The sequence below is a fragment of the Lissotriton vulgaris genome, chromosome 6, assembly GCF_964263255.1.
Source record: "Lissotriton vulgaris chromosome 6, aLisVul1.2, whole genome shotgun sequence".
Lineage (NCBI taxonomy): Eukaryota > Metazoa > Chordata > Amphibia > Caudata > Salamandridae > Lissotriton > Lissotriton vulgaris.
The window spans coordinates 1713786244-1713804193 of record NC_141694.1 but is presented as its reverse complement, the minus strand read 5'-3'; the positions used below and the strand labels follow the sequence as shown (position 1 = coordinate 1713804193).

The window sequence follows — 17950 nt, the reverse complement described above, 5'->3', positions numbered from 1 at the left end:
ACATGCAATTCACCAGTGCAGCAGACATTGTTTGAGTTTGGCGACCTTTTGGTTAATGAGATGTAACGAGAGGGTAATATGCAGCTTTTGCAAGCAGGTTTTTAAAATCAGTCGTCATGTTTGGAGAGATAGTGCAAGGCACAGTATAGCAGCCGATGGGAATAAATTGTAATGTGGGCTACACTTGATATCTCCTGACCCACATGTTCATGTATATGTCATTACAGAAACCTTGACCTGTGGCGGGTTTCGATTAGGATACGTGATCTTGACGACACGGATATCCACCTGAGTAAGGTAGCAGGTATGCAGTTGATATGCAACCCTCAGGTGATTATGTCAAAACGATCCACTTGCCATACTTTGTTACTCTTTTAACTTGTGTCATGTATCTGGCCAGGTCTTCCAAGGCCAGTCCTTATGGGCTCACAATGTGTTTCAATTCAATTTTATTTTGTTTGTCAATTTCAGCCATCACAGGTTTAAACCAGATATAAGTGGAATTTAAAAGCGTTGAACCCCTATTTGCCCTGATGAAGTTGCTCAAAGTACAGCAACGAAACATGTTGGCGATTTAGTCTCACATGAAAATTGGCTCAGTGTGAGTCGTTTTAATTTGGAGTGCTCACAACCCAGAATAAAAACAGGAGTGGTCAGTGAGTTCTGCAATTTTAATGTGTGAGATTCACTTTTTCTTTTTTCTCACATGGGTTAATGGTGAATTTGTACACTTAAACAGCGATTGGGATTTACTAGTCGCTGGGGCACGGAATCAAGCTGTATTTGTCTGTTTAGGAGGAAAAGGATTAGTGCATTTTGTTTGTCCTTTCCTTCTATGTGTCTGTCTTTTTTTTTCCCACTTTCATGAGAGTGAGCAACCGATGATGAGAAGTGGGTACACTGGCATTTGCTAGCCAGATAACCCCATTGGCGATTCTACCGTGAGGTGCTCACTCTCTTTCTCCACAATTTTTTGTGTTTGGGTGATGGTGTCTTGGCAGTTTTTATCTTACCTTGTTTGTACTGCGACAAAGAGTGACACTTGCGCAGGAACTAAAGAGCCTTGATTTAACAAGGAAAGGAGTAGTGATAAGGTTATGCATACACCCTTATAGTTCCTGCAGCCTAACTGATAAATAGAAGTGTCTTGTGGGACAGGCATTTACTGTTTTGGTCCACTGATGTCATATCTGGAGACGCCGTCCCCGGCATGCAGAGGTACTGCTGAAAAATGTGCGGATCCAATCTGGGACCTGGCGAGGATTCAAAGTTAAGGAATCTGCGGTTAGATGTCGTTCAGAAGTATTTTATTTTTTTCCAATTAGGACATACAATAAAGTTACCTTCACCATTTCTCCAGTACTACTAGTTTTTACTCTCTAAATCAGTTGCTGGGAACCCATAAGTGTAATATGATTTTAATTTTTTTAATAAAGCCATCAGTTGTATAGACCTGGCAAGTAATGGTAGTTTGTAGGTGAGGTGTTAGCAAAGGAGGAGCACCTATTATGATCACAGTGGCTCCTAGGAAATGGAGGTGCGCTTTATGTGCCCTCCTGACCACACAGCCCTGCTCTGGGCAGCATTCCATGTCATGGGAAGACACACACACACACACACCCACACCCACACACCCACACCCACACACCCACACACACACACACACACAGACTCACACACACACACACAGACTCACAGACACACAGACACACACACACAGACACACACAGACACACACCAACACACACACTCTTCATGTGTGCCGAGGCAAGAGGTACAAAAATTGTACTGCCTCCTATGGAAACTTCGAAGCAGGGGAAAACACTCTTCAGTGCCACGCTTGGAGCCTTTCTGCATCACAACACTATTAACATGAACACATTGAAGACAAAAATAGGGGCTTGGTCTAGCAGAGTGGTATTGGTGGAGCAGACAATACAGAAAATAGGGCAACTTGTTCATACTCCAGAGCACTTCAGTACTAATATGGAGTTCTGAAAGGGAAGGAATGACAGATTTCAGTGACTGTGTGATTTGCCCCTTGGTTTTCGTGGAAAATCAACTAGTATGCTGCAGGAGAAGGATGATGTTGGGATGCGGTCACACTCCATGGGATGGAAATAGATATACTTTATGACCTCCTGGAAATCCAGAGGGGTACTCATGCAAAGCTTCCTGAATCCAACTTAGTTGAGATCAATGAGGGCAATATTTTAAAGACCCTTACATCCTCTGGAGGGATGAACAAGCTCAACAGGTTGGCTGAGACGAGGTCAGACAAGAGAAACTATGTTTGTTGAAGATATCTATGCCATGGGCCCTACCTTATTAGGCTCCAGAAAAAGCATATTCTCCTGGGAATCAGAAAGGAACTTCAGATGTGCACAGTAGCAACGATTTCCCATTCCAACCCAACTGCAGCATAAGGACTAGTCATTCAAGTTAATCCAGGAGATACTTGGCAGGTTTCTCCTGGAGGAGAGAAATACTAAAAGTATATGTTGGTCACGGTTGGCACATTTGGAGCCTTTTGATGCTGCCCTGTCGCAGTGGCATTCAGAGGGGTGCATGTCAAAATATGAACAAAAAATCTAGTGTGTCCAAAATATCGAGAACCAAAATATTGCAAAGGTACTTGCATAAACATAGGTATACATTTAAAACTGTGCTTACCTATATACACTTATATTCACTATATTTTTGTTCTCTATATTTAAGCCACGATATTTTGGCCCCACTATGTTTTTTCATCGATATTTTGGTGAAAACCCCTTCAGAGGCCAAACCAGACCCAGTCAAATCTGTTCTCCTTAGTAATATACCTAATGAATTTATTTGATGCACGTTTTTAGAAAAGATTATTCCTCTGGCTTCCTTCAGGCACTCTGCTTTCCCTGAGTTTCTTTCTCCCTACACATCCTGGAGTCTGGACAGGGGTAATACTAGAGAACTCCAATACCCTATCCTCTTAAAAATAGCTTGGAAATAGTTAAAAGATTCATTGAAATGGAAACCATTACCCATAATGGAATTTGTCCACTTGGACATACCACACAGAGTGGTTCCTGATCTGTGTTATGTGTTCCGCAATAAAAGATACACACATAATAATGGCAAAAGTGGACTCGGAATGAGACCTGTGTGTTTAACTTACTGACCGAAGAATTGGTTGGTTAATTATATATATGTAGGACGCATTCTTAAAGTAGGGATTTGTTTTGTAGGACAATATTGCTGTAAAAAATATCTCTTGTAAATTGTAATATGCTTAATGATATAATATCACAATAGGCATGTAGATATGATAATTTAAAAGAGGTTTAATAAAACAAGAGCATCCCTTCTGCACCCCCGAGGGTGTATCATTGAGTGGTGTAAAGATCTCAATCTTACAAACTAGCTCAGAAAATAGAAGAAACTGTTAATTTCTGACACAAACATTTAGCTGTAGAAAATGCCACTTTCAGAAAATTCAGCTGTTAATTAAACACACTGTAGTTTTAACTGTCTTGATTTCAGAAAAATGACAGAGCGATTCCATTCCATTAACTCCAGTAGTCTGCAGAAGTGACTTCATCCACTGTGCTAGCTTACAGCTGAATAAAGGTAAACTACTTTGTCACATGCCAGCCAAGTACGTGCAGGAAGGGGGCGAGGGGCTGGCGGGATGACGTTGCCTTTTTATACGAGTAGAAGCAGATCACTAGTGCTTCAGAGCTGTTGTGCTTCCTTCTTTCTCGATGGAGTGGAACAGTCACGGGAGGAATGGATTGGAGCCAAAAATAAATTCAGTGTTTTATTACAGATCATGGCAGGCTGCCTCTTCTGCCAAGCTGGCCACATGGCAGGGCATAGATCACAGCTGCAATAAAGTACAGATGACTGAGTGAGATGGTTACACAAGTCAGGTGATACCAGCACACCCTCCTCACCATCCTTTCTGAATCTTGTCAAAGGCAGAGTTACATTTGAGTGCAGTGACCAGCCTTTGCAGAATTTCCATATCCATTTTGTTGTAGTAAGCCAGCAGCATTTAAACATTGTCTGGATCTAGCTGTGGGTTTTGCAGCTAGTATCTTGAACATAGAAAATGTACCAACACAGAGATCTTTTGTTAGGGCACCAAGGGGATGGCCTAGGAAATAACTAGAGTGTGAATGGAGTGGGGTCAGTGCATAAGAGTGAGGGGAAAGCAAGAAGCCAGAGAGAAGAGGAAAACGGACAGAGGGGAAAGCAAACATAAGGGGAGGAAAGACATAGAAAGAGAAAAAGCAACATGATAGGGAGGGAACTTGGAGGACAGCAAGTGTGATGAATATTGCATTAGGAAGTTGCAGAAACAAATTGTAAGACAGCAGGAGGAGCGAACTAGTTGTAGAGTGCAAACAATGGTGTCTCCAAGCACACACAAATCTAAAGGTGAGGTTGTGGTTTCAGTTGTCTTTTATTCAATCATATTAGACATGCCCCATCGCCAGCACGTGTTTCGTCTAATGCTGTTCCAATCACTACAGACTTCGTCAGGGCTGTAGATCTAAAACAGAGGTATAATATTCTACTCAGGAGGAGTATCTCTATAGTTTGCTTTATCCGTCACCTGGGTCAGATAACCCCCGAGTTTCACCCAAGAGTGCGGTGTCCAGCATTTCGGATTGTGTGTAGGTGCTGATTGTTAAGTTTAGTGCCAATTTCAACGGTGAGCAACTTTATTGGTGTGGTGCCTCGTGTTTAAGAAGGGGAGGCATTCTTGTTGCATGCAAAGAAATGTATTTTAATTAATAATATTAGTCTAGTGCTTCATTTATATTTTAAAATGTATATCCGGTTGTGAGTTAGGGACTACTGAAGGGGGAAGATGGGATATCATACACACTCAATCTATTTTGACCATAATTGTAGAGTGTGTATTAAACATCTTAATAGTAGTATATACCTGCTCCTACACTATGGATTCTGAAAGAAGCAAAGTGTAGCTTAGGTACCCAATTTTAGATGATGGAAGCTGCACTCTCCAGACCAAGAGGATTTGTTGATGGATGAGCAGAAGGGTCCTAGAGTCGTAGCAATGGTATGGTATGGCTCCTTGCAAGATTAATACGTTCAAAGATGTTGGGTAAATGCAAAGGCATCGATAGAACACAATCCACAAGCCAGGAGAGAAAGTTTCACTTGGGACAAGATTTCACTGGGAATGGGAGGGCCTCCAAGGTAAAGCATTCAGACATGATACGAGAAAGAATGGACACTAGGGAGTGGGTGTGGTGAGAGGTGTTTCCAGACAAGGGTTAATGGGACATCTGTGAGAAAGAGGTTGATATTACTGGTGCCCAGGATGTTGACTTGTGGCAGGGCTGTAGTTGTATGATGAGTTGTTTCCTCTCTACAGCATGGTGTAAAGGCTTTGAATGTGGCAGAAAAGTTGAGGGGCGAAATGGAGAAGAATAAGCTATTGTGATGCAGATTTTGGGTGCCACTTAAGAACAGGAGGTGTAGGTTAAAGAGCCAGATAGAGAACTGGGGCTAATAAGGATGAATATGTGTCACCGATAAAGATGTTGTGAAAACTGAAGAAGTTGAAGTAAGCCAATACAGTGTGGTAGGTGCTCCACTCTTTCATCCCTCACCCCAATATATTTTACTTGACATAAATGGGAGTGGGACAGTAGGCTCACCTACGATTGATATGCTTTTTTCTCAAAAGCAAGTGAAATAGAAAACATGTGACATTGTAATTTAACGTTATGACTGGGAGTAGAAGAGACAACAAGAAGCAATAAGACCTGGTGAAATATCCCTGGATTAAGCCGAAAAACACCCAGGGTGGGGCATAGCTCAGAAAAGATAGGTGAGATGTTGGGTCAGGAAGTAAGTTCAGGGCAGAGAGGGGAAATACAGTTGAGCGTTATTCTGAAGGGTTTACCCATTCATGCAGTAAGGGAGGCAAATGTAGTGATGACCATGCAGAAAATTAAGGGGTTTCTGTTCACTATTAAGACAGGCAACATCCATGACTTTGGGAAATGACTGTGAGGAATATATAACATTCTTAATGCAAATGGAAACTCTTGCATGAAATATAGTTGCACAGAGAAATGTATAATCAAGTACGGTACATATTGGATAATGCAACATTGATCAAGGTATGTGGAACACAAGTAGAAAACTGGGTTTCTGTTGCAGTAACCCCCACATTTTTGCCAGATTTCTGATGCACTTTGACTTGATGTGCCCTAGGTCCCTGTCAATCAGGTTCCCAGGGAAGGTGTTCTTTCCCAAAACTGTACATTGGTACTCACAATTGGCAACTCGCAGGCCACATGTAAGTCTCCTTTGCAATGTACCATGGGTACCAAGGACACTGTGACCAGGGAAGGCCTACAAGGGCAGCAGCACATATTGCACCACTTTTAGAGGGCCTGTACCTTAACACACACATACTGTCATTGCAGACTGCATGTTCTGGTGCAGAGAAAAGTGAAGAGTCAACATGGCACACATACTTGTGTGCCATGCCTACAACCTGCTGCCTATGGTATAGGTAAGCTTATGATAGCGCCATTCCAGTCGGGAATGGCGGCCCCCGACGCACACTGTTAGAAAAAATTCCTTTGAACTTGTAATTGTCTTTCAAAATAAATAAAGTTTTATTTGTAACGTTGAATGATGTAATCTTTAGTCTTTCACATGTTTCATAAATCAAAAGTATAATTGGCCCAATGCATTTCGGGCAATGCTGCCCTTCTTCAGGGGCATTGATGTTCTTAAGTGTAGCGCAATGACCTGACCGTGCAGCTCACTTAGCGCTACTACCGCTAAGTGAGCTGCACGGTCAGGTCATCGCGCTACACTTAAGAACATCAATGCCCCTGAAGAAGGGCAGCATTGCCCGAAATGCATTGGGCCAATTATACTTTTGATTTATGAAACATGTGAAAGACTAAAGATTACATCATTCAACGTTACAAATAAAACTTTATTTTGAAAGACAATTACAAGTTCAAAGGAATTTTTTCTAACAGTGTGCGTCGGGGGCCGCCATTCCCGACTGGAATGGCGCTATCACAAGCTTTAATTCCCCCTCCAAGACTCAGAAGGAGGTACCCAGGCAGCACCTAACCACTTGCTTGAATTTTTACACCTTTAATTTAACAAACCTTAGTGTGCGAGAAGGTTCATTTCCCACTTCATTATGGTATAGGTAAGACACCCCTCTAGCTGGGCCCACTATACCACTGGTGAGGGTATAGTTACATGAGCATTGTACCCCTACAATTTCTAAGTCCATTCTTAGACATTGTAAGTGCAGTATGGCCATAAAAGAGTATATGGTCTGGGAGCTTGTCATTACGAACTCCACAGCACCATAATGGGTTTACTGAATTCTGGGACATTTGGTAGCAAACGTCTCAGCATAATAAACCCACTAAGATGCCCCCTGAAAAAGGACCAGCCTCTGGTGGGTTCATGACTGGTAAACACCAGCCTGCCACCAAGAGACATGCTTCTGGGCTACTGGGTTGGGAGCCTTCACTCCCTAGGCCCAGAAACAAAGTTTTTCCTGGGAGGATGTGTTCACACCTCCTCCAGGTCAAGAAGAGGCATCTGTGGCAGGGGAGCTTCAAAGGCCTTGCTGCCTTTGTAACACAACCCCCAGCCTCTCCTGATATCAGGAGCAGGCCCCCTTCCTGTCTCACCCCCTTTTCGGCGGGAAGACAGGCAGAAAAAATTAGGACAGCCTTGAAGGTGTGCCCACCTCTGCGAACTCCACCCTTGAGGTAGGGGAAGTGAGGTGAAGTCCACTCTTCAGTGTCCGCCATCATGTAGATGGCAGTCATTCTCCAATCAATATTAGGGATTGTGCCCACTCCTCCACGTGGGGTGAGCAAACCAAGAATGTAGTCAACCTAAGGTCAGTAGCCCATTGGCTACTGACCACAAGACCCCTAAAAAGCCCCCTAAATACAGTATTTACGTGGCGCCCTGAACCAAGAAGACACATTCCTGCAGCCTATGAAGAAAAAATGATGAAAGAAGACGCCCAGCAGAGGAGACTGCAGAGAAGAACTGACTTGGCCCAAGACCTGCCGGCCTGTCTGCTGTTTCCAGAGATCGTGAGCCAAAAATTGCCTTGTCCTGCAGCCAGCAACCTGCAGAACCCCTGGGAGGACTGAGTGCCTTCAACAAAGACTGGATCTCCTGTGAACAGCAGCTAGGTTCAAAAGAAACACTAAAGAAAGACTCTGAGCCTGCTGAGGAAAAAGAAACCCGATGCCTGGAACCACTACTGCACCGACTCCTAAGGCCGAGTCCGAGTGGCCCACCGGTCCCAGGTAATGTCCCGCCAGCACTCCAAGTCCACCATGGTTTGAGTTGAGTTTGAGTTTAAAACATTTATAAAGCGCACGTACACCTGGCGGTTTCATGGCGCTCGACACCTCGACGTCGCCCACAGCCTCCGCACGAGACCACCCTGCCGCGAGTGGACTGGTAAGTTGAAATTCGACCTCAAAAGACACCTCTGCATCCAGCCGCCCTGGAGAAGAGGACCTGAGGTGCACCTACGTTCCCGAGCCCTCCAACCTATCTGCCTAGCTGTTAGTTCCTTCAAGATGACTTCCTAGACTGAGCCTGAATCCAAAATTAGCAACTCCCTTTGTAAACAGGGGACCAAACGTCAAATCAGCATTTTGCCCGCGGCCACCCCTGTGCTGATGTGGGTGCACCTGGTGTGCTAACTCAAATACCCCTTTGCCCTGAGCTAAACCCTGGGAGCTTGGCTCCAACATTCACTTGACATGCCCATGAGAAGCCACAAATCGGAGGCCCCCTCTCCCTTACTGGATAACATTGGGCCTCAGCACTTTGCACCCACCTGACCTAGTACTTCTGAGGGTTATTTGTGAGTGCATCCTTGACCATGGGGAAACCCTTGTTCTATACTCAGAACCTCAACCCTCAAGACCATTTATATACCTGCAAAACGATCACCCCATTTTTTTTCTATAGGATTGCATTGCCTGTTGTCCTCTGAAAAAACGTCTTTGAGGGTGTTTTGTATGGAAGCCTAAGGAACTGTGTTTTGATAAAAACTGTTTTAGTCACCTTTTATCAAGGAGATGTCCCATTGTTAAATCTAGGCATATCACACTGAGTAGAAAAAGCAATCTAAAAAGTAACTTACAAAGTAATTGTAACTGTTTCTGAACATTTGACCTACCTCTATCTACATTCAACTGTATTATCAGAAAAGTACTATTTTTACTTACCGGCATCAAGTATGGCTTGGTTCTAAAAATAAAATACAACAAAGAAATATTTTGGATACAAACAATTGGTCTGACTTCAGTTTTTGACTGTGTGACATCATTTCTTGTCTGAGTGTGTACAATAAATGCTTATTACTACCGTCTGGTGAAGCCTTACTGCTCGCTCACACTGCCAATAGAGAGTAAAGGTATTATCCACTTTAACCTCTGTAAGCCTTTGGGGATCCGCTGGTCTCTGTGCAAACTATACTTTACTTTGGTAAAGTATATACAGAGCCAGCGTGCTAGCACACTGTACTCAAATAGTTATTATGGAAGCTGAAAGTAAGGAAGAGAACCCTACGGAAGCCTGGGCTAGAGAATAATAATGAAACCTCAGTTGTTTTAAAGTGCCCGTTATCTGGCTCAAATGCAAAAACAAAAATTGATGAAAGAAATTCTGAACAATGTCAAACACTCCCAGTACAGAGATCTGGGCCTAAATTCATAATTTTTTTGTTCAACACGCCAATCCGGTGTGGACTTAGCCATATGCAAATCAGTCTTGACCCTGCTCCCCATGGGAACAGTCCAGCCAAAACTGCCAGGCCAAGTCCTCCCTGGACTGGAAACATGCATCCTAGGACATGTTTGGAGTCATCACTAGCCAAGACAGATTGAATCCAGTGGAATGGCAAGCATGAAACCCACATCTGGGCATATCCGTCCCACTTGGGTGACAAATGCAGAAACAACAATTGATGGACAGAATGGTGACTAATGTCAGTACTGAGGATCTAGGCCTAAATCTATAATATTTTTGCTCACCACGCCATTTCAAACTGGACCCAGCCATATGCAAATCAGTCTTGACTCTGCTCCCCATGGGATCAGTCCAGCTAGAGATACCAGGCCAGGTTCCTTTTGCATCTGTCTCAAAGCCATCAAAGAGGACTGCTTCCACCCTGCAAATGTGCAGCCCAAGAATGAGAAGACTTAATATAAGACGGAAAAAGGGAGATGCGACTTTCAAATATAAAGCAGTGCAGATCTCATTAGGTAGCAGCTCTGTGACCCAGGTATGCACTGTGCTGTAAGACGTATGGTCTAAAGTACTCTTAGGAATCTCTAAACTTGCCTGGTTGGCTACTCACAAACCACATTAAAAAAACTGCCTGGCGGGTACACTTCTTCTTTGCAGATATTGTTGAAAGAAGAAGGGTACCCGCTTTGATCAATAGGCTGGATATGAAATCTAGGTCAGCCACCAACCAACCAACCAACACGTAGACGCATTCTATGCAATGCTATCCCAGAAACATTGGAAGATAGTTGCTTTCTGAGATATTTGACTGCCCTCTATCCACAGCCAGAAATAGCAGAAGACAATCAATCATAACACTTTTATAGCGCACTACTCACCCGGAAGGGTCTCAAGGCGCTTGGGGGAAGGGGTCCGCTACTGCTTGAACAGCCAGGTCTTGAGTTGTCTCCTGAAGGCGAGGTGGTCCTGGGTCAGCCGAAGGTGGATGGGGAGGGAGTTCCACGTCTTGGCCGCCAGGTAGGAGAAGGATCTTCCTCCGGTGGTGGCTCTACGAATGTGTGGTACGGTGGCGAGAGCGACGCTGGCGATCGTAGCTGGCGGGTGGGCGTGTAGAAGGTCAGGCGGTTGTTGAGGTACTTGGGGCCCCGGTCGTGGAGAGACTTGTGTGCGTGGGTGAGGAGCCTGAACGTGATCCTCTTGTTGACGGGGAGCCAGTGCAGGTCCCTCAGGTGGCCGGAGATGTGGTTGCGTCGGGGGATGTCCAGGATGAGTCGGGCGGAGGCGTTCTGGATGCGTTGGAGTCTTTTCTGTAGCTTGGCTGTGGTTCCGGCGTAGAGGGTGTTTCCGTAGTCCAGTCGGCTGGTGACGAGGGCTTGGGTGACCGTCTCCCTGGTTTCGGTCGGGATCCATCGGAAGATATTGCGAAGCATGCGAAGGGTGTGAAAGCATGATGAGGAGACGGCGTTGACTTGTCTGGTCATCGAGAGGGAGGAGTCCAGGATGAAGCCCAGGTTGAGTGCGTGGTCTGTTGGCTTGGGAGCGGTGCCCAGGGCTGGGGGCCACCAGGGTCGTCCCAGGCGGAGGGCGATGGTCCCAGGATGAGGACTTCCGTCTTGTCTGAGTTCAGATGATCCTTGCGGGACGCCGCAGATGACTTCAGTGGCCTCAGATCGAAACGGGGGGAGGCGGACTCTGTGTTCTTCCGGCGAGGAACAAGATGATCCCCTCCTGTGCCTTCTCTTGGATGCCGATGTTGCTGAGGCGTTGGACTAGGGTGCGGTGGCAGACAGTGTCGAACGCTGCAGAGAGGTCCAGGAGGATGAGTGCCGCTGTTTCCCCGTTGTCGAGCAGGGCTCGGATGTCGTCGGTGGCTGCGATGAGGGCGGTCTCGGTGCTGTGGTTGGCTCTGAAACCGGACTGCGAGGGGTCGAGGGATCCGTTCGTCTCGAGGAAGGCGCCAAGCTGTCTGTTGACGATCTTCTCAATGACTTTGGCAGGAAAAGGGAGGAGCGAGATGGGGCGGAAGTTTTTGAGGTCGGTGGGGTCCGCTGTTGGTTTCTTCAGTAGGGCGCTGAGCTCTGCATGCTTCCAGCTCTCCGGGAAGGTGGCGGTGTTGAAGGAGGTGTTGATGACGTCCCGGAGTTGGGGTGCGATGGTGGAGTCGGCCTTGTTGAAGACATGGTGGGGGCAGGGGTCGGTTGGAGATCCGGAGTGGATGGTGTTCATCGTGCGGGCTGTGTCTTCGGTGGTCACGTGGTCCAGGTGCGGAGGGTGGCGGTGGGGTGCGTTGGTTTGACGGTTGGGTGCGTGGATGGTGCGCCAAAACTGTTGTGGATGTCGGCAATCTTGCGGTGGAAGAACGAGGCGAGAGAGTCGCAGAGATCTTGTGAAGGAGTGATGTCGTTGTTGCCGGTGCTGGGGTTGGAGAACTCCTTGACGATGCTGAAGAGTTCCTTGCTGTCGTGGGCGTTGTTGTCCAGTCGCTCCTTCAGTGATTTCTTCTTGGTGGTGCGGATGAGCTGGTGGTGCTTGCGGGTGGCGTGTTTGAGGGCAGTCATGTTGTCAGTGGTCTGGTCGAGGAGCCAGGCTCTCTCGAGGGTGCGCCAGGTCTTCTTGGAGTCCTTGAGTTCGTCGGTGAACCAGGGGGCCTTCTTGCTTCTGGGTCTGCTGGGAGGGTTCTTCAGTGGTGCGAGGTCATCGGCGCAGGCGGTCAGCCACTGCGTGAAGTTGCGGGCTGCTTCGTTGGGGTCCGTTGTGCTGGCAGGTGGGTTCTGACTGAGGGAGGTGGTGAGCTGGTCAGCGGTGATCTTGCTCCAGCTCCTGTGAGGAACCTGTTGCGGGTGGTGGTGGGTTGTGGTTTTTCTGAAGCTGAAGTGGACGCAGCTGTGGTCGGTCCAGTGGAGTCCGGTGGAGTGGCTGAAGGTGATGTGCTTGCTGGATGAGAAGACTGGATCAAGCGTGTGGCCGGCGTAGTGGGTGGGGGTGTTGACCAGTTGCTTGAGTCCGAGGTTGGCGAGGTTGTCCAGCAGGGCGGCGGTGTTGCGGTCCTTGTTGCACAAGTTACTACTTGTATAACGATATTTCTGTAAGAGACATTAGTTAGTGATAGATTCCTTACCTTGGAATACCCCCAGATGTCAGACTGGATCTGGAAAGTTTTGCTTAGCAGTACCACTGCACGTCAGTAAGTGGCGTCCTGCGGCTCGGTGTCAGTCACTTGCGTCGTGAGCACCAAGATAACGTCACGGAGACTATTTAGGCGCCACCCATGCGCGCTGACGTCAGTTCTGTACACGACTTTCCACGCCGGGAACGCAGAGCCATGCGAGATACTGACCATTGGTGCATAAAACTAGGACCCTGAAAGGGATGACCTTAACCCAGGTAATCTGTTTACAGAGGATGGGTGGGGCGTTAAGGAATCTATCACTGACTGATGTCTCTTACAGATATATCGTTAAACAAGTAATAACTTGTGCAGCTGAAAGAGACACGTTAGTGATAGATTCCTTACCTTAGAATAGTTACCCCAGCAATACCAATCCCGGTGGTGGGTCTGCGTAGTACAGAACGGACAAATAAGCCATCCCTCTGGACATGACTGTCAAGGCAGTAGTGCTTGGTAAATGTGTGCAGCGAGGCCCATGTAGCTGCCTGACAAATGCCCTGCAAGGGAACGCTGCGTCCCAAGACAGTAGTGGCTGCCGTTGCCCTGGTGGAATGGGCAGGCAGCTCCACAAGAGGCTCCTTCTTAGCCAAGGAGTAACATGCTTTGATGCACAGAACGACCCACTGGCAGATGGGCTTGTGCATGGCCCGACCTTTTTTGGCACCCACGTATCCAACAAAGAGCTGGTCATCCACCCGGAACTATTGTGTATGCTGCAGATAAAATGCAAGCGCCCGTTTTGGGTCCAGACGGTGGAGCCTCTCCTCCCTTGAGGGATGCGGAGGCGAAAAGAAGGTGGGTAAAGTGATGGTCTGCCAGATGTGGAAGGGCGTAACAACCTTTGGCAAGAAGGGCGGGTCCTCAGAACCACCTTGTCCGGGTGAACAGAAAGGAGGTTTGGAAGAAAGAGCCTGGAGCTCACTCACTCTTCTAGCAGAGGTGATAGATACCAGGAAAGCCGTCTTGAGAGTGAGAAGACGCAAAGGACAGTTGTGAAGCGGCTCAAAGGGAGCGCACATCAAATAAGTCAACACAAAATTCAAGTCCCAATGAGGCATTATAAACGGAAGCGGAGGGAACCTGTGTGTAATGCCTTTCAGGAAACGATTAACAACCGGGGACTGAAAAAGAGAAGGCTGATCAGGAAGCCGAAGAAAGACGGAGATGGCAGAAAGATAACCTTTAATAGTGCCCAGAGCAGAGCCCTCCTTGCTGGGCCAAGGAGAGAAGGAACAAAAGGACTTCTGAAAGAGGGGCAGAAAGGGGATTCACAGCCTTCGCTGTGCACCATGCCACAAAAATGTTCCACTTGCAGGTGTATACAGTTTTAGTGGAGGAACGCAAGGCTGACAAAATAACATCACAGACTTCGGGAGGAAGATCGAAACTGTCAACTGTTGCCGCTCAATCTCCACGCATGTAGGTGGAGGCTGGACGGGTTCGGGTGAAGAACTGTCCCCTGCTGCTGTGACAGAAGATCCTCCCGAAGAGGCAGACGGATCGGGGGATCGATCGCCATGCTGAGTAGCTTGGGATACCAGTATCTTCGTGCCCAATCCGGAGCCACAAGGATCCGGGCACAGTCGCACCTGATCTTCTTCAGCACTCTGGGCAGAAGAGGTATAGGCGGAAAGGCATACAACAGACTGCAACTCCACTTGCGACGAAAAGCGTTGACGAGCAAGTGCCGCCTTGGAAATTCCAATGCGCAGAACTGATGACATTGCGCGTTCTCTTCGGTGGCGAATAGATCTAACCAAGGCTCTCCCCACTGCTGAAAGAGACCTTGGGCCACGTCAGAGTTCAGACCCGATTCGTGATCCATCATGCACCGGCAGATGAGTTTGTCCACCCTGGCGTTCAGAGAACCTGCCAGGTGTTGAACCACCAAGGTAATGCCTTGACGTTCCAGCCATGTCCAGAGGCGCAGAGCCTCCTGGCATAGGGTCCAAGACCCCACCCCGCCCGGTTTGTTGCAATACCACATGGCGGTGGTGTTGTCCGTGAACACTTGCACCACCTTTCTTCGGACAGACGGAAGGAATGCTTTCAGTGCAAGACGGATCGCCCGCAGCTTCAAAAGGTTGATATGGAGCCGGGACTCCACCGGAGACCAGAGGCCTCTGATCTTCGCTTCTCCCAAGTGGCAGCCCCATTCCAGGAGGGATGCATCCTTCACCACTGTGTGCTACGGTTGGGGAATTAAGAGGGATCTACCACTGACCCAATCTCGATTCGTGAGCCACCACTGCAATTCTTGAGCAGTGCCCTCCGAGATCTGGCCACAATCGGACAGGTTGCCCTGATGCTGCGCCCACTGGAACATCAGGTCCCACTGCAGAGCCCGCATATGCCACCTCATATGTTACCAGCAGAATGCAGGAGGCCATCAGGCCCAGAAGCCACAGGGTCAACCTGAATGAAACCCGGGATAGAGGCGGAAAGATCGGAATCGTAGCCTGAATATCCGAGACTCACTGCTCGGGAAGATAAACCCGAAACAGCATCGAATCCAGAACCACTGCGATGAAGGGGAGCTTCTGAGAGGGACTCAGGTGCGACTTCGGCACGTTGATGGAGAATCACAGCAGATGCATGAGGTCGGCCATAGTCTGAAGGTGGCTGACGACTGTTTGGGGCGAGCCCGCCTTCAACAACCAGTCGTCGAGGTAGCGGGAAGACTGACAGCCCTGACCTGCGCAGGTGAGCTGCGACCACCACCATCACTTTCGTGAACACCCGAGGGGCGCTGGTAAGGCCAAAGGGGAGCACGGCAAACTGAAAATGCTCCTGGCCTACCGTGAACCGCAAGTAACGCCTGTGGGCCGGCAGGATGAGTACGTGAAAATAAGCGTCCTGCAAGTCCAACGCTACCATCCAATCTCCAGGATCAAGGGCAGCTAGGACCTCAGCCAGAGTCAGCATTTTGAACTTCTCCTTCCGGAGGAGGGGATTGATGTCCTGGAGGTCCAAGATGGGCCGCAGGCCCCCCCTTGTCCTTTTTGGGGACCAGACAGTAGTGGGAATAATAACCACTCCCTACTTCAGAAAGACCCAAGGACTTGGTCATGGCCCACGAGTCCTTAAAACGCTCCAAGGCACTGTTGACCTTATCGCCAAACAAGAAGGTGCCGTCGAAGAGCATATCTATGAGCGAGCCCTGGACATCAGGCGAGAACCCAGTCGAACGTAACCAGGTGTGGTGTCGCAATGCCACCGTAGTAGACATCGCCCTGCCCAACGAGTCTGCGGTGTCCAAACCACACCGAATGTCGAACTTAGCTGCATCATTTCCTTCAGCAATCACTTGAGAAAGGACAGCCTGGACTTCCTCAGAACACTCAGGCAACACCTGAGCAATGGTATCCCACACTGCGTGGGAGTAGCAGCCCAACAAGCAGGCGGTGTTCACCGGCCGCGGCCCCAGCCTGGCTGAAGACAATAACCGCTTACCAAACTGATCCAGTTTCTTGGAGTCCTTATCTGGCGGAGCTTTGGTAAAGGCACTCTGCGACGTCAAGGCCTGGATGACCAGACTCTCAGGCATGGGATGGGTGATCAGAAAGGCAGGGTCGCGTGGCGCCGTGTGGTGGTGTCCGTCAACGTTTTTATCAACAGGGGCCCCCGTGGCTGGCCACGACCAAGTGCCCAAGAGGACGTCGGTAAAGGAGTCATTGAAGGAAAGCAACGGGTCCGACAAAATAGACGCCGTTTGGAGCACCTCTGTGAGGAGGTTGGTCTTGAGGGTCACTGTGGGGAGGTCAAGGTTGGGGGCTTCAGCAGCCCGACGGAGCACCATCATGTCGGAAGCGCCCTCCTCCATCGTGGGTGGAGGAGAAGCAAACCACGGGTCAGAAGAAACATCGAGGTCGCCAGCGTCCTCCAAGTCGTCCACCCACTGCTGGGCGAGGGGGTCCTCGGATCCTTCCCAGTCCTCCTCCGGCACCTGAGGGGCCAGTCATGGCGGCAGGGCTGGAGCCGGAGAAGGGACAAAAGACGCCCAGAATGGCGCCGGCTGGCCCGGCGCCGCCTCTAATGCGGATCCCAGGCCGGATGGAACGGCACCCAATGCGGCGCCGAGGGTGGAGCAGAGGGCGGCGCAGGGGGCGGAAACGCTGCACCTTGTGGTGCCGGACCGGAGCCAACGGCGTAGGATCCTGTGGCACCAGGGCTGGATCTGCTGGCAGAGCCGTCAGGATCTGGACACGAGACCGCGGGGCCCGAAGGCACGCCGGCGGTAGCCAGAGGCCTAAAAAGGCAGTCCATTGCAGTAAGAAACTCTTGCACCTGTTTGGGAGTCGCCGATGGACCCGGGTAAGGTGGATAGACTGTGGGACTCCCCGGCTCCAAAGGAGCTGCAGGGGTGGAGCCCCTGTCCCCCTCGTCCGCCTCCGAGGAGCGACAGGGGGTCATCGGAGAGCAAACACGCTTCATCGACTTCTTTTTATGTCCTACGAGCGGTCCCGGGAATGGCCCCTAGACCCGGAGCAGTAGAGGGATGAATGCCGGACCTCCAGCAATTTCTGGCGCCGCTCCCTCAAGGCCTTCGGGGCCATGGCTCGACAGTCCCAGCAGTCCCGGGAGTCGTGGTCAGTCTCAAGGCAGTAGAGGCAAACATCGTGGGGTTCCCACAAGACTTACAGCCAGGCATCCCTACGTGCACCAAAGAAAAAAAAAAGGGGGAGACAAAAGTCTCAAAAGAGTAGTCAAAAAGTGACTAAGGTACGCGCCCAATCCGGATCTGCGCTTACTGGCGCGTAAAAAGAAAGAAATGACGTTAGCGCGCATGGGTAGCGCCTAAGTAGTCTCCGTGTCGTCATCTCGGTGCTTACAACGCCAGTGACGGAAGCGGAGCCGAAGGACACCACCTACTGACGCGCAGGGGTACTGCTTAGCAAAACTTTCCGGATCCAGTCCGGCGCCTGGGGATATTCTAAGGTAAGGAATCTATCACTAATGTGTTTCTTTCAAATAAGTATTTGTTTAGGGTTC

At 48.9% G+C, this 17950-nt stretch overlaps 1 protein-coding gene across 1 annotated transcript in view; it reads right to left on the bottom strand.

The window, feature by feature from the left end:
• Window positions 1-17950, bottom strand: part of IARS2 (isoleucyl-tRNA synthetase 2, mitochondrial) — a 628540-nt gene that overhangs the window by 120224 nt on the left and 490366 nt on the right. The gene's annotated exons all lie outside the window — the stretch shown is intronic.